Raw genomic sequence first — 18147 nt, 5'->3', positions numbered from 1 at the left:
AATGTCTGGTAGAATTCAGCAGTGAAACCGTCCATTTTACTTTCTTGGAAGGGTCTTTATTACTGATTTGATTTCTGTCTTGGTATTTGGTCTGTTTAGTTTTCCGTGTCTTCATGGCTCAATTTAAGTAGGTAGTATGCATCCAGGAATCTATCAAAGTAAAAAATAAGAATATTTTTGAAAAAATCTCAGACCAAAGTCATTACTTATCAATAGTCACATTGACTGTAAATGGTACCAACTCTCAAGTTAAAAAACACATTTGGTGAATGGATTAAAAAACAAAACCCATCTATTTGCTACCTACAAGAATCACATCTTACCAACAAAGATGCATGCAGACTGAAAGTGAAAGGATGGAAAAAGTTTATCCATGCTAACAGAAACAAACAAACAAAAAAGCTGGTGTAGCCATATTAATATCAGACAAAATAGACTTTAACACAAAAATTATTAAAAGAGATAAAAAAGACACTATATAATGATTAAAGGATCAATTCAACAGGAAAATGTGACAACTAAATGTGTATGCACCTAATTATAGGACACTGAGCTATCTAACAGAAATGTTAATAGATTTAAAAGGAGAGATAGACTCAAATACAATAGTAATGGGGGACTTCAATACCCCACTTTCAGCAATGGACACATACCAGAAATTCAGCAAGGGAACAGCAGAGTTAATCAACACTAGAGACCAAATAAACCTAGAAGACATCTACAGGTTCTTCCATCCTACAGCCACAGAATACACATTTTTTTATTAATGCATAGAACTTTCTCTAGAATTTACCACATGCTAAGCCATAAAGTCTCAAGAAATTTAAAAAAAAAAATCATACCATGCATCTTCTTGGAACACAATGCAATGAAACTGGAAATCAGCAACTCAGGAATCTCTAGAACATATGCAAAAACATGGAGACTGAATAACATGCTCCTGAATGAACAGTGGGTCATAGAAGAAATCAAAAGAGAAATTGAAAAATTTCTGGAAAAAAATGAAGATGACAACACAACATATCAAAGTATATGGGATACAGCAAAAGCAATGTTAAGAGGAAAGTTTGTAACAATTGGTGCCTACATCAAGAACTTGGAAATCACCAAATAAATGAGCTATCAATTCACCTCAAGGATCTAGAAAAATAACAGGAAACCAAACCCAAAACTAGTATGAGAAAAGAAATCATTAAAATTAGAGAAGAAATCAACAAAATGAAAACCAAAAAATACAAAAGATCAGCAAAATGGAAATCTGGATTTTTGGAAAAAAAAAAAAAAAAGAAAGAAAACAAATTGTTACACCATTGGCCAATTAACCAATAAAAGGAGAGATAAACCCAAATCAATAAAATTAGAGATGAAAAAGTAAATGTAACAGACACCACAGAAATAAAAAAGAATTACCAGAAACCACTACAAAAAAACTGTATGCCAACAAACTGGGAAATCTATCAGAAATGGGTAGATTCCTGGACACATAAAACCTACCTAAATTGAACCACGATGACATAGAAAACCTAAACAACCCATAACTAAGTCAGAAATTGAATCAGTAATAAAGGCCCTCCCAACAAAGAAAAGCCCAGAACTGGATGGATTCACTGCTGAATTCTAGCAGACATTTAAAGAAGAACTAACTCCAATTCTTCTCAGGTTTTTCAAAACAATTGAACACCTCTCTTTCTTCGTGAAAATTTATTGTGCAATACAAAGTACTAAATATACTATATGAAATTCATTATCTTGAATCATAGATCACCACTATGCTTTAATAATTAATGTGTCATGGCAAATATTAGCAAATTACCTTATCTTACTTCCAGCTCTAGGGAAGAGCTGCTTCATCCTGAGAGCAGCCAAAGGATTTTCTTATTTCTAAGCTTGCCAATGATACAGTAGCCATGTAAGGAGACAGAATCTTTGTGCTTACATTTTTGTGCCTACTTTATAGACAGAAAAAACACTATCTATATTTGGATACTGCACAATGAATGTTTGGAGAAAGTGAGAAGTTGCTCTTTAAATTCATTAAAAAAACACTCCTGCATTAATTTCCTGCAATTGAAATAAAAAACAATAATTGAGTGCTTAAATACGCTGCCCCACAATTCTAAAGGATAATATTCTTTAGTCAAAATGTAAACAGAATCAGGCTCTCTTCAAAGTCTCAGTGGGTGGGTGGAAGGTGTTGGGGGAATGTTCTTCACCTCTTCCAGCTTCTGGCAGCTTAGGTGTTCTTTGGCTTACGGCAATGTAACACCAATCTATGCCTCTATCTTCATATGATGCTCTCTCTGAGTCTGTGTCCAGCTCTCTCTTTCTTGTAATGTCACAAATCAATATTGGCTTAGAAATACTACATGTTCTCCCTTATATATGGGAGATAAAACTGAAAAAGACAAAAAAAAAAAAAAAAAAAAAAAAGTAAAACAAGAGGCCGTCACTGTGGTTCAATAGGCTAATCCTCTGCCTGCAGTGCCGGCACCCCAGGTTCTAGTCCTGGTTGGGGCGCTGGATTCTGTCCCGCTTGCTCCTCTTCCAGTCCAGCTCTCTGCTGTGGCCTGGGAGTGCAGTGGAGGATGGCCCAAGTACTTGGGCCCCACACCTGCATGGGAGACTAGGAAAAGCACCTGGCTCCTGGCTTCGGATCAGCACAGTGCTGGGGATAAACCAACGGAAAAAGGAAGACCTTTCTTTCTGTCTGTCTCACTCTGCCTGTCCAAAAAAAAAAAAAAAAAAAAAATGAAGACCTTTCTCTCTGTCTCTCTCTCTCACTGTCCACCACTCTGCCTGTCAAAAAATAAAATAAAACATGAAGAAATATTGGTGAGTATCAGTATTGCTACAGATATAATTTTGTCAATTTTATATCTTTGTTAAACCAATTGTTAAGAATGTTATACAATTTTAATGATCTGTGATTATTTTAAATTTATTATATATGGGTGATAATCTAATCTTTCCATTTGATTATTGTTCATAATTCTTGCATATATTCACACTGAATTAAGGTCTTTCTATATTTTGCCTGCTGAACTTCATATTTGGAGTAGCATTAACCCTATTATGTAATGTAAATTAAAAATATATTATCTCAAAAACTAAAAAAAAGAGAGAAAGGGGAAGAGGAAGGGAATATCATTATATTATTGGATTTTTTTCTTTGAACTATATTATCTGTTCTCTTTTTCATATTAACATGAAAAAATAAGAAAAAATAAAGGTCTGTCCAACTCATATGTGATCTTATGTAATTAGATCTAAAGAGACCCCATTCCCAAACAAGATCTATTCTGAGGGGCCATGGATTAAGATTTCGTCCATCTTTCAGGGAAATACCATTCAATCTCCATAAGAATAACACTCTTAAGGAACAACAAGGCAGAAGTAGGCTGAATTACCTCTGTGCTTTGAATTTCCTGTGCATCAAGGAGTCCCTTTTTTCATTTTACTTAAGGTATATAAATTTCATTTCTTATATAGAAATTCAGGAACATAGTGATACTTCTCATCCCACCTTCCCTCCTACCCACACTCCCACATTTCTTCCTCCTCCTTCTGCTATTCCTACTCTTAATTTTTACAAAGATCTATTTTCAGTTAACTCTATTCTCCTAAGATTAACCTTACACTAAAAAGCGTTCAACAAATAGTAAGAAAATACACTCTTCCTCAACGGTAGAGACAAAGACTGTGAACAACCATTGAACTCAAAATGTCAATTTCACATAAATACATTACATTTTAGGTGTTCTATTAGTTATTACAGATCAAGGAAAATGTATGGTATTTGTCTTTTTGGGACTGGCTTATTTCACTAAGTATAATGGTTTCCAGTTGTGTCCATTTTGTTGCAAAAGACAGCGTGTTTGTTTTTTTTTTTTAAGACTGAGTAGCCTTCTATAATTTCTTTATCCAGTCTTCAGTTTATGGACATATGGGTTGATTCCATATCTTAGCTATTGTGAATTGAGCTGCAATAAGCATCACATGTTCATAGCTGATTTCATTTCCTTTGGATAAATTCCCAGGAGTGGATGGCTGGATCATATTGTGGGTCTATATTCTGAGGTATCTCTATACTGTCTTCCACAGTGGCTGCACCAGGTCACGTTCCCACCAACAGTGGATTAGGGTACCTTTTCCCCCACATCCTCACCATCATTTATTGCTTGTTGATTCCTGTATTAGAGCTATTCTAACTGGGGTGAGGTGAAACTTCATTGTGTTTTTGATTTGTATTTCCCTAATTACTAGTGAGCTTGAGCATTTTCCATGTACTTGTTGGCCATTTGAATTTCCTCTTTTGAAAAATGCCTTTTCACGTCCTTTATCCTTTTCTTAACTGGTGTGTGACTTATTGTTGCTGAGTTTCTTGAGCTCTTTATGGATTCTGTATATTAATTCTTTACCAGTTTCATAGTTTGCAGATATTTTCAAGGAGTCCCTTTGGATTTTCTCACAGAGCTGGTTTTTGCTGGGTGCAGCCAGAGAAGAAGCTGCAATCCAGAGGGACACAGTTGAAGGCAGGAGAATATTTTTGTCCATTTTCAAAACATGTGGAAAAAACTGTTTGCAGAAGGTAAATGTTCCAAAGAAATACAAAATAGTCTTAGAGGTGATGTGGTGCTACTAATGATAAAACAGACAACGGACCTCTCACATAGGCTGAGCTCTAATATGCAAGCAAAAATGGTCCTTATCTTTGTCTTATCCATTCCTGCAAACCCACATAAAGGTATTCCTTTCCCTTCTCCCATTATCCAGCTCCACATTATCTGCTGTTTCTTCTGGTATAGCCTGGATGGAAGTCCTAAAGTGTTCAACAGTACTACAGCTGTCTAAGCAGAAAGCAAAATAAGGGAGACAAAAAGGAGATAATGGTGATGATGTTGCTGGTGGGAGATAATTTTCTCCTCCCATAAAAATAGCCAAGTGACTATCAGAGAGATTAGAAGGGAAAATGCCATTCATTATGGCACAGTTCTTAGGTTACATGATTTAATCCTTACCATGAGGAAGTTTGCTTTAGGATTATATAGTTTGAGTGGTGGAATGACCTCAGTAGATATTGCAGGCAGTATCAGAAATGATTATCCTATCGTTTGGGCCACTCTTATCTCTATTGAAGTATGGTGGTGGATGTGTGGGATTGAAGAGATGATTCACTCAATGAGGCTGCTTGGTTGAAAAGAATGTAGTTAATTGTTGTTTCAGAGATCTTTCTAAACAGATAAAAAAAGCCCTTTACAGAGCCAGTCCCTATGCAAAATGTGCAATTTCTGCATTTAAGTGTTCACACCAGTGATTTGCACCCTCAATATGGCTCTTGTTTTTAAATGATTTTTCTATTGGTTATTTTCTCTCCTGTGGTTATGTTTAACTTAATTGGTATATCTTGCTTAAATGAAAATCCTACTGTTTTTCTTTCCTGGAGAACCACTAAAACTTGCTCACTCCTCCGCTTAAGCTTTGGACAAGTTGTATGAGACCTTTCTACTCAGAATCATGTTACAATGTGGGTACGTGCAAGTTCTGTAGAAGAAATGCACCTAATGTCTTTTTAGAGAACAAAGAAAAGAACTAGAAAAAAAAATGAACAAGTGTGGTTAAATGTATTTTAACTTGTCATGAATGAAAAATCTAGCAAGTATTTTTAAGTTAAAGATTACAGAATGAGTATGTTACTTGCCAGGTCACATTTAAACAGTTAGTTCATACCTACAGGATTATCCAAGCTATCATTTACCTTGGCAATGAGACAATAGTAACATTTTTTAAAGGATAAAATGTTCTTGAAAAATGTCCCAAGAATCTGATGTGGACTTGTTGCTTTCATCACTAGTCATGGTTTTTTGCCTATTTATCTTCCTCAACCAAGAAATAGGGAGTCTTTTAAAATAAATGTAGGAAAAATGCCATTTCAAACTCTAATTTCATGTTTTGGATTACTATTTGGATTATTGTTGGTAGTTTATAGAGTCATCATGGAAATACTTTTCTGAGAGTGTACGTGTATTTTGTCTTTATTGAAGTCAAATGATAGCAAAAGACCATAAATCAAGAAAAGAGGAGGCCACAAAGTTCTGACCTGAATCCAGAGGTCAAATTCATGCTTGTTCACTGTATCAGAGATGCCAATGACCAGTTCTTGTTCACAAAAAGGATTTATGGAATTAAAAGAAAGAGTGAGTGTTTCAATTAATTACTAAAGATACCCTTATTTGTGTGTTGTATCTAAATTTGGGGAATTGAATTGTAGTATATTTAATGAAATCATGGCAGTATTAGATAATAATAATGTGTTCTGAAAATCTCAGGATAGAATAAAAAACATGGAAATTAAATTGTCCTAATAGATTTTTAATATAATAATTTATTTGTGAATGATAATCTGATTACTGTCTTCAGTGAGGTGACTGCTCTGAATCTTGTTGAAGTACCACTTTCATTTTAAAAAAATGGTGATTTTATTTTTTTTCATTTCATGGTTTTCGCATGTCCAGTGGTTGCCTGTTATCACAGGCACATGAATTTCATTAGCTAATATAATCCTGTCTTTCTGGTGAGGATTATTTATGAAGATGTCAAAGTTTCATTTTACAAAGATTCTTACGGTTCCTCTAATGTATCAGTGGCTCTGGTAATACTATCTGGATGCCTACCTATATTATTTTCCTAGGGCTGATATAGCAGATTGTCACAAACTTGGTATCTTAAGACCAAAAAAAAAAAAAAGTATATTCTTTCACAGTCAGTGCTAGGTATCTGAAAGCAAGGTGTTGGCAGGGAACTATTCCCTGAGAAGGTTCCAATGAAAAATCAATCAATTTTTTTTTTCAACTTCTAGAGCCTCCAGGTGTTCCTTGGTTTGTGGCTGCACAATAGAACCCCTGCCTCCTCCACATTTCTCCCTTGTCTGTGTCTTTTCCTCTTATGGATGATTGTGATTGGATTTAAGGCTCTCCGATTATTCAGAATGATCTTATCTGGATAACCTTAACTTAATGAAATTTTAAGAGTCCCCTTTCCTGTTTTAAATAAAGTTATTCACAGGGCATTTCCATTTTCCTGAAGAAAGACTTTCAGGTTTCAATTCTTTCTTTTTATTTTTTCAAAGTGCTATCTTTTTATTTGCAAGTCAGAGTTACACAGAGAGAGCAGAGGCACAGAGAGAGAGAGAGAGAGAGAGAAATTCCATCTGATGGTTCACTCTCCAACAGATCACAACAGCCTGAGATGTGCTGATCCATAGCCATGATCCAGGAGCTTCTTCTGGGTTTCCCATGCAGGTGCAGGGACCCAAGCACTTGGGCCAACTTCTACTGCTTTCCCAGGCCATAGCATAGAGCTGGATCGGAAGTGGAGCAGCTGGATCTCAAACTGGCGCCCATATGGGATGCCAGTGCTTCAGGCCAGGGCGTTAAACCACTGCACCACAATGCCAGCCCCCAGCAATTCTTTCTATATCAGTTACTTAGCATTATTCAGGCAGATCCATAATGAAGTAGTAAATCTCACTATTTTATTTTAGAGAAAAACAATGAAGATCATAACAATTTTTGTAAGACATTACAATAAATAGACCCAGCCATTGCATTGCTTCTTTCTTTACCTGAAAAATTTTCAAGTTTCTACTGAAATTCTTTGCTATTAGAGTCCACAGGGGCATGTGGAGAAATCTAAGGTTCCTCTTTCTTTGAGTAAGGGGAACTGTAAATGCAGACCATCATTAAAACACCTTTTAACACCTCTACAAAAAGAAAAATGAGTGAAGTTCCTTTGGGATTTCCTCATTTGTTATTTTTTTCTCACTTGAAATTGTCATTTTAACCATTTCTGAACTCTTTATTGTATCTTCACAAATCTTTGCAATACAAGATTATATAACTTCAGAACCATATTTTCTGGGTTTGAATTCTGCCTACTCTTCTTTGCATATGACTTTGGAGAAGTTATACCTGTAAAATAAGAATCAATATAATCCATGCTCATAGAATTTTCTAAGGAGTAAATGCAATAATGAATATACCATCCTTAGCACTGTATCTGGGACAATGTAAACGATTAAAAGATGCCGGCTGTCATTTTCATTAACTGAACACAGAAAGAGATATAATAGCACTTGTCTAAGAATACCTAATACCAGCCCTCTTCCTTCATTTCTTTTTTTCCTTTCCTTCTCTTTCCCTTTCCTTTATGTTCTGTTCATTCCTTTCCTCCCTTCTTAACTTCTTTACTATACATTGAGTTATATCCTTGATTCATGACCTGATTAACATGATATATGTTTTATTAAAGATTTATTTATTTACTTGAAAGAGTTACACAGAAAGAGGAGAGGCAGAGAGAGAGAGAGAGAGAGAGAGAGAGGTCTTCCATCTGTTGGTTTACTCTCCAGTTGGCCACAACGTCCAGAGCTGAGCCGATCTGAAGCCAGAAGCCGGGAGTTTCTTCTGGGTCTCCCACGTGGGTGCAGGGGCCCAGGAACCTGGGCCATCTTCTACTGCTTTCCCAAGCCATAGCAGAGAGCAGGAGAGGAAGTGGTGCAACTGGGACTGGAACTGTTGCCCATATGGGGCGCTGGCACTGCAGGAGGCAGCTTTACCTGCTAAGCCACAGCGCTGGCCCCAAATATTTTATTTATATATATATATATATAAAAAATTGTTAATTTGTTGCTTTTAGAGAATTGGTTTATTCCTTTGCTTAAGCATTCAGTGCTTTAGAAAGCTAACTTTCCTCTCTGAACCTCAGAAAAAGTATCTTTACTCTTATGCAGCCATACTGTGTGTGGTAACATATATATGCTGGGAATACTTTGGTTAGAGTAGCAAAGCAATGCCCCAACAGATTTGTCTGGGTATCTGAAAGTATTTTTTAGCATCTTATGGGACCAGTGGGTTCTAATAATATTCTCTAGAAGTGTCTAGAGTTGAGAGGAACTAAACTTTTTATTTACTTAGCAACTGGCAATTATTTTTATTTGTTAAAAGAGTAATTATGTTATATAAAATTGGGAAGCTTCCAGTTAATGAACAAATTTGAAAAAAAAAAAAAGCCATGTTTTCCAACCCTTTGATTTGTCCAAAGAAAAATTAAACAAGAGGGAAGCTAAATCCAACATCCGCCAGCGCCGCGGCTCAATAGGCTAATCCTCCGCCTTGCGGTGCCCGCACACCAGGTTCTAGTCCCAGTCGGGGCGCCGGATTCTGTCCCAGGTGCCCCTCTTCCAGGCCAGCTCTCTGCTGTGGCCCTGGTGTGCAGTGGAGGATGGCCCAAGTGCTTGGGCCCTGCACCCCATGGGAGACCAGGATAAGCACCTAGCTCTTGCCTTCGGATAGGCGCGGTGCGCCGGCCGCAGCGCGCTGGCCGCTGCGGCCATTGGAGGGTGAACCAATGGCAAAAGGAAGACCTTTCTCTCTGTCTCTCTCTCTCACTGTCCACTCTGCCTGTCCAAAAAAAAAAAAAAAAATCCAACATCCATAGTGAAACAAAAACAGTGAGAATCCCTGGGAGATGTTAACTAATGGATGTGTTTCTGTGACAAAGAGAAATATCATCTCCCAGGAAAAAACAAGGACCAGGTACCACAACTATCGGTCTTTGCTTGGGGAGAGCTTCCTAGGGTGTCCCCTCATCTTCATCTGCTCGTAACACATTCCTAGAGGCAGATTGGATAATAGCAGTGTCCACAGTGCAATGTAGAGAAATTGGGTGATGCTCACTGCAGCACCATAACTAGCTGTGCTAGGAGCTGAGAGAGAGGATCCACTTGGACAGATTGAACTCTTGGTATTTTCTAACCAACCCCAAAATTCTGAGTCAGACAACTAAAGCTGACAATGATACCTCTTAGAAAAGAATAGTGGCCAGAGCAGAGGAATCCAGAGATTTCCAGTGACGTATAACACTGCCTAAGATGGGAAGAAATTAAACAAGTTGAAGCTTGGATTTCAAGACTAAGACTGTTTCGGTGAGGCATACCTCCAACCCTTGCTCATAAACTCATGAGGATAGGAATAGAGTGGAGTCCGGGTGTTTATTCCACTTTCAGAAAAGATAAGAGATACAACACATTGAGCCGCTTCTTTTAAGAAAAGATTTCATATCCAAAAAAAAAAAAAAAAAGAAACTTAAATAAAAATAACTCTTCTCAGATAAATAAGAGAAGATATTCAAAACTCCAGACAAAGTATTGGAATAAAATCACTGGAAGATATTAAGAAGTATAACTTCTGAAATAGAATACATTATATGGGTTGAATAGTAGACCAGGTAAAGATAACAAATAAATCAAGGAGCTGGAAGATTAGGGCAAATATCTCTACTAATAGGCACAAGAAGATGTAAGAGACAGGAAAATGAGATGTAGAAGATACGATCACAGGTTCCCTTATGAAAGTAGTCCAAGAAGAAGAAGAAAAAATTGCCTGAAGTTTAAAATATATTTGAAATAATCACAGATCAATAAAACTATGTAGTAGTATACATTCTTAATCATAGGTTTGACAAATATATGAAACAAAAGATTCAATGTGATTACTTTAAAGTTTACCGTTTAAGGGTGAAATGGTCATTTTTTTCATTCAATTATTGTCTATAGCCATTGTCTATATTCTCATAAAACTAGCATCCTTTTGCTTTTTACTTGCTAAACTTCTGATTTAGTGAAATACTAAGTCTTTTAAGTAATGTAATTGTAAAATATGTTATCTCAAAAACTAAAGGAGACGAAAGGAGGGTGGGAGGGAGAAAGAGGGATGGATAAAGGAAGGGAGGAAGGGAATATCATTATGATCTTGGAATTTAATCTACAAGCAATACTGATTAAGTTAAGAACTAATTAATTTTTTTGAAAAATAAAAACAAAATATTAATTATACCAGCAAGTAATAAAATCTATTTGAACACAAAATCAAGAATTTCTCATAATCGAAAACAGAAAATTAAATTCCTCAAAATGAAATAGCACACTTAAGTTTTAAGAGCTATAAATGGATCTGGTAAGGTTTTAGAAAGTTGCAAATAATCTATCAGGAAATAGGAATCACTTTAACATCACATTTTTCAAGAACTGCATGCCAAAGAGTTAGGAAAAATAACTTGGAACATAGAGTCTTATATCCCACAAAAAGGAGCATTTAAATGTCAACATGTTGTAAAAATATTTTTACACATGGATAATTACAGCATTTTAGCACAAGAAAACTTTCTTTAATACTAATCTTCAGTGATCATACATCAACAATAAAAGGAATGGATTCAGTAATGAGCAAGATATAAAGAGTAAGAATGAGTAACTACATAAAATTTATTGGCTTCTAAATAGCAATACCTTCTCTGCCTAGCAAACTCATGAAAATCTAAAACCAAAATACAGTAAGAGAAGCTGACTAGAAGAGAGTAAGGGAGAGAACACTAAGTTACCCACTTTGGAGAGAAGACATTGATATTACAAAATCTAGAAACATTTGAATCTTAATAAGAATAACCATCAGAAGAAATCATAACTTTCAAAGCAGCAACAGTAACAAATTGATCTAACCAAGACAAGGTAGAGGAGAAAAAAAAATTAAGAAAACCGTGATTAACAAAGATGTAAAAAATATGGTGGAAGAAAATCTGGATATAGCAATAGTTTCACAAAAGTATAAACTCATTGATTAAAAGACAATCTTGGTTTGGGTTTTACAATCACTTTCAAAGACAAATATTTCACTCAGCATTTAAGACATTGCTCAGGACACCCATATGCCACAGTAGAGAACTTGAGTTTGACTCCCTAGTCTGCTCTCCATCTAGCTGCATGCTAATGTGCACTTTTGGTGGGCAGGGGGGAGGTGGGGGTGGTGAACGGGGGTGGCCCAAGTAGTTGGATCTCTGCCACCCATGTGGGAGACAAGTGTTGAGTCCCAGACTCCTGGCTGCAGCCTGGCCCCGCCCTGGCTAATGGAGGCATTTGGAGACTGAATCAGAGGAGAGAAGAACTTTATCTGACTGTCTCTCTTTCTCTCTCACCTTCAAACAAAACCAAAATAAAGAAATAAAATCTAATCATTTTCAAGCCATATATGACTTATAACAGTCACATTTCATTTATTTACATACTTTAATTAATTAATTAATTTGAGATACAGAGAGACAGAGTTCCCTTCTTCTGGTTTACTCATCAAATACCTGAAACACCAATGACCTTCTGTGCTGAAGCCTAGATCCAGGTACTCAATCCAGGTATCCCATTTGGGTGGCAGAAATCCATTCACTTGAGCCACTACCCCTGCCTCTCCCAGGGTCTGCATTATTAGGAAGCTAGAATCCAGAGTGGAACCAGTAGAACCACAGGACAACAGAATCATGTTTTATTATTTATTTATTTGAAACTCAGAGTTACAGAGAGAGAGGGAAAGAAAGAGACAAATAGGGGTGTAGGGAGAGGGAGAAAGACTGGGAAGAGAGAGAGAGAGAGAGAGAGAGAATGAGAATGAGAAAATCTTCTATCTATTGGTCTACTATGTAAGTGGCCACAATGGCAGGGACTGAGCCAGGTCGAAGCAAGGAGCTAGGAGCTTTATCTAGGTCTCTAACTTGGGTGGCAGGGCCCAAGTATTTGTGTCATTTTCTGCTTTTCCCAGACCATTAGCAAGGAGCTGGATTGGAAGTAGAACAGCATGGACTCGAACTGGTTCCCTTATGGGATACCAGTGTTACAGCCAGCAGCCTTACCTGCTACACCACAATGCAGGCCCAGGATGTGGGCATCTTAACCAGTGCACTAATCACTAGGCCACAGGTCTAGCCATAAGGACATATTGTAAATAAAAAGATACGTCAAGTATAAGAAAATGAGAAGATTTTTTTTTTGACCGGCAGAGTGGACAGTGAGAGAGAAAGAGAGAGACAGAGAGAAAGGTCCTCCTTTTCTGTTGGTTCACCCCCCAATAACCGCCATGGCTTGCTAATGATCCGAAGCCAGGAGCCAGGCGCCTCCCCTGTTCTCCCATGCGGGTGCAGGGCCCAAGGACTTGGGCCATCCTCCACTGCACTCCCGGGCCACAGCAGAGAGCTGGCCTGGAAGAGGGGCAACTGGGACAGAATCCAGCGCCCTGACGAGGACTAGAACCCGGTGTGCCGGCGCCACAGGCAGAGGATTAGCCTAGAAGATTGAAAAATCTTATGCCAGGTAAATACACACAATTTTGCCTTTAAAACCTGTACAGAAATTTCAATTTTAAAACAATTCAAGTTAAAATATATTAAAATAATTAAAGAGAAAAATTATGTGCTGATGAAAAAGAGTTCTAAACCAAGAAAATATAGTAATATAAGTAAATACTTTTATCTAAACCAATTATACATTCAAATATATGAAGAAACAATAGCAAAATTTATGAAAAAGCCAAAGCAAATAAGATAAGAGATTTTAAGTATTTTTTCTAAAATGTATAGTTTAAAATATTGTAATAGGCAAGTTGTGGAAGATCTAAATAAAACAAGAAGCTTGAATCGATATTCATGTATACCGCTTTACATTTAACAGAGGCTTGGTATCCATTCTTTTGAGACATAAAAAATGAAAATTTATACTGGGTCACAAAGGAAGCCTCTATAAATTCCAAAGAATCAACATCATGCAAACTATGATGGAAACCATAATGCCATAAAATTAGAAATCAATAAGAAAGGATAGATAAGTAGTCCCACATGTCTGCAAAGTGAAAAACAGAATGCTAAATTACCTTGGGTTCAAAAGTCAGTTGCTATGTAAATCAAAAGAAACCAAAAGCTGAATGATAGTGAGATTACTAAATATTAAAATATGAAAAAACTAAAACAATGCTTAGAGGAAAATTTAGAGCTCTGTGTGTGTGTGTGTGTGAGAGAGAGAGAGAGAGAGAGAGAGAGAGAGAGAGAGAAAGACTAAGAGAGTGCGTATACAGAAAGCAAAAATAACATTGAAAACAACTGAGCTAACATTTAACTCAGAAAGTTAGACCATGAGCAACAAAATAAATAAAAAGAAAATAGGCAAAAAACAAAAGGAAAGACAAAAGGAAATGAGGTGGAATCAAAAGGATGACAAATAAAATCTGCTAGTTTCTCAGAAAAGAAAATATAAACACTAAATGCAAGTAAAACAAATTAAGCAATAATTAGAAAATTTTAAAATACATAAAATAAAAATAAGAATATAACTAGAGAGAAAATTTATCAGAATAATACTATGGACAACCATATGCCATTAAATAGGATGTATAGGATTAAAATGGTTAATTTTAATGGCATTAATTTAAAAATGAGAGAATTTGGAAGATAATAACCATTACAGTATCAAAGTAGTAATTGGTTTTTCCCTAAAAGAGAAAAATTTAACATATGACTTCTAACAAATTTTGAAACATAATAACTCCCTACATTTTTAAAAGGCTTATTTATTTATTTATTTATTTGAAAGAATGGCAAACAGAGATGAAGAAACAGGGAGGGAAAGAGAGAGCGTGCAAGTTTCTGCAGGTGCTAGTTCTCTCACCCAAATGACTTCAACTGCCCAGGCTGGGCAAGGAAGACAGGAACTCCATTCAGAGTTACCTTGTGGGTGGCAGGCACACAGATTTTTGAGCCATCATCTGCTGCTTCCCAGGTCATTATCAGGGAATTAGATCAGAAGCAGAGTAGCCAGGATTCAAACCCATACTCCAAGATGCGGATGCAGCCATCCCAAGTGTCTGTTTTACCCATGTGCTACAATGAGAATAACTCAAAAAGAAGGTAGAAAACCTGTAAAAGTGTCTCTCTATTTACCTATGATTTATCTAGCTACCTATTTTTCAGTATCATATAAGACTAAATAGGAAATTATATAGCTCCAAATTAAAATGGTATTTCATATTATAAACTATATTGTTTGAATTTATATGAAACTCTAAAGCAAAATGTTAGTTAATTTAATTCAACAATGTATTGAAACATGTAATACACTCTAATCAAGTAGGATTTATAGTAGGGTTATAAAATATTTTAACATAGGAAATATATTAGAGTAAATCTTCACAGACCTAGAAGAAAAATTGCAATTCATTTTATTTTTTAAAGGATTTTTTTTTTTTACAGGTAGAGTCATAGACAGTGAGAGAGAGAGGCAGAGAGAAAGGTCTTCCTGCCATTGGTTTGCCCCCCAAATGGCCGCTATGGCCAGAACTGTGCCGATCCGAAGCCAGGATCCAGGACCTTCTTCCTGGTCTCCCATGTGGGTGCAGGTGCCCAAGCACTTGGGCCTTCCTCCACTGCCCTCCCAGGCCACAGCAGAGAGCTGGACTGGAAGAGGAGCAACCGGGACTAGAACCGGCACCCATATGGGATGCCAGCGCTGCAGACAGAGGATTAACCAAGTCAGCCATGGCACAAGCCCTCCCCCCCAATCATTTTTTTTTTTTTTTTTTTTTTGACAGGCAGAGTGGACAGTGAGAGAGAGAGACAGAGAGAAAGGTCTTCCTTTGCCGTTGGTTCACCCTCCAATGGCCGCCGCGGCCGGCGCGCTGCGGCCGGCGCACCGCGCTGATCCGATGACAGGAGCCAGGAGCTTTTCCTGGTCTCCCATGGGGTGCAGGGCCCAAGCACTTGGGCCATCCTCCACTGCACTCCCTGGCCACAGCAGAGAGCTGGCCTGGAAGAGGGGCAACCGAGACAGAATCCGGCACCCCGACCGGGACTAGAACCCGGTGTGCCGGCGCCGCAAGGTGGAGGATTAGCCTAGTGAGCCGCGGCGCCGGCCTCCCCCCAATCATTTTAATAAAGTCTTTGAATTAAAGTTTCAGGTAAAACTAGAAAAGAGAAACACATTGATAGTTTATAAAGTCTTTATACTAAAACATTCTCCACTCTCACCCAGAAAACATTATGTGCATTCTATTTTAGTTCCACACAGTGCAATATGTCTTCTATCACTTCCATTTTCAACAAAGTACTGGAAATTCCAGCTAACATAATGAGAAAAAGAAAGAAGTATGTGTGTGAACTAAAACAGCATTAGTCATTATTTGCAAATAATAATTTCATGAGAATCAGCAGAGAAATCATAAAATTAAGGAGTTTAGAAATTTACAATATATGATCAAAAGTAATACTAGTCACTTTTTCAGTGCCTTTTGATTATTCCTCTTTTTTCCCCAGACTTTTTAATGAGTGACTTAGGACTTATTTTTTCTTTTTCTGTATACACTCTGAAAACTTCATATAGTTTCACGGTTTGAAATATTGCCTGTGTGTTTCCAAGTTTATATCTCTTTCTCATACCTGGCTACCAAAGACCAGATTTGTATTCAAACTTTCAAGCCTGCCTTTCCAGGTGAGGTTTACTAGGCATCCCAAATGTAAGGCTTCCAGAACTTAACTCCTGGGTTTTCTTCCCTAATCCTCCTTCACGAGCAGTCACTCCCATCCTGATTAATAGCAATTTCCTATTTTGGAGTTACTGAGGAAAAATTTTCTGAAATTATCATTGTCTTCTCTCTCAAAAACTATTCAGAATCTGATCACTTTGAACCATTGGCACTGCTATGGCCCTAGGCTGAACAACACTCTATGCCCCCGTAGTTTATGAAATGGCTTCCAAGCAGCTCTCTTATCCCTTTGCAGTAAAATCTCCTCTCAGCACTGTAGCAGAGTTGTCCTTACAAATTATAAGTCAGATCCTGCCACTCCTCTGCTCTGCACTGTCTTCCTTTCTACCTGGCGTAAAAACTGAAGTGCTCATACGCACTTTGTGATCTGCATCCCCACCTCCTCAGTTCTGTCACTGTTTCTTCTTCTGCCTTCTCCCCTCACGCATTCCATTCTAGCCTCATTGGTCTCAAATCTGTTCTTTTTGCATACCCCTGCAATGGGATTTTTGCTTAAATCATTCCCACTACCTTACAATTGTTTTTTCTCCAGACACCTGTTTGTCTAGCTCCCTTTTCCCCATAAGCCCTTGCTCAAATGTCATCACTTTAATGAGGTTTTATCATGATGGTCCTATTTAATTCTCGACTTTTACCTCACAGCACTCTTTTTCTACATTTTAAAAATATTTATTCATTTTATTGAAAGGAAGAGTTACAGTGAGAGAGGGACAGAGAGAGCCCACACATGCACACAAGAAAGAGAGAGAGAGAGAGAGAGAGAGAGATCTTCCATCTGTTGATACACTCCCCAGATGGCCATAATGGCCAGGGCTGGACCAGGCCAAAGCCAAGAATCAGGAAGTTCTGGGTGTCCCATGTGTGTGGCATGGGCCCAAGCTCTTGGGCCATCATCTGCTGCTTTCCCAGGTTCATTAACAATGGAGCTGGATAGGAAATGGAGAATCCAGGACAGGAACTGGTATCCATATGGGATGTCTGTGTCACAGGCAGTGGCTTGACTCATTAAACTACATTGTCAGCCCCAAGAATGACTTCCATTTTTAATAATATTTTGAAATAGGCTTGAGCTTAAATTAAATGTTTTTCCCAATTCAAATCTTTGCTTAGTTAATGTGTTAATGTGGTTAGAACTTCTCTTAAGCATATGTCTTTAGTTTCCCAGCTGCTCCAGAAGGTCATTCATTTTCTGGACAACCAAGGGCAACAGGCTACCATAGGACTCCAGTGTCATATTTCCATACATGCTCCTCCGAGAACTGCCCAGGTCCTGCCACTCTTCCCAGGTGAAGTCCACAGCCATGTCCATCCTCAAATAACACCAACACCTATAATGGAGATATTTTCTTTGCTCTTGGAAACATGTAAGGAACTCCAACATTATACCTTTGGGGACATGGCTTAGTCCCAGAGCCTACAGAGCCACAACAAGACAGCAGCACTGCACGAAATATCTGGGAGGGAGAATGTGGGAGAGGGCAGAGCAGCACACATGCCCTCCCAGCATTGACTCAATGCACTTCAAGTGTTCCTCTAGTTCATAGATATATCACTATATATGAAATAGAATTCCTTTGAAAATTCAAGCTAACCTTGATTCTTAATGACAAGGATATGGTCTGAGAGATGCATTGTTAGGTGATTTTGCTGTGTGAGCATTATAGTATGCAGTTACATAAACCAAGGTAATTTATGATGGCACTAGTCAACATAATCAAATGGGACTAACATCGTATGCATG

This window comes from Oryctolagus cuniculus, chromosome 2, assembly GCF_964237555.1.
Source record: "Oryctolagus cuniculus chromosome 2, mOryCun1.1, whole genome shotgun sequence".
NCBI lineage: Eukaryota > Metazoa > Chordata > Mammalia > Lagomorpha > Leporidae > Oryctolagus > Oryctolagus cuniculus.
This window is presented reverse-complemented; position numbering follows the sequence as displayed.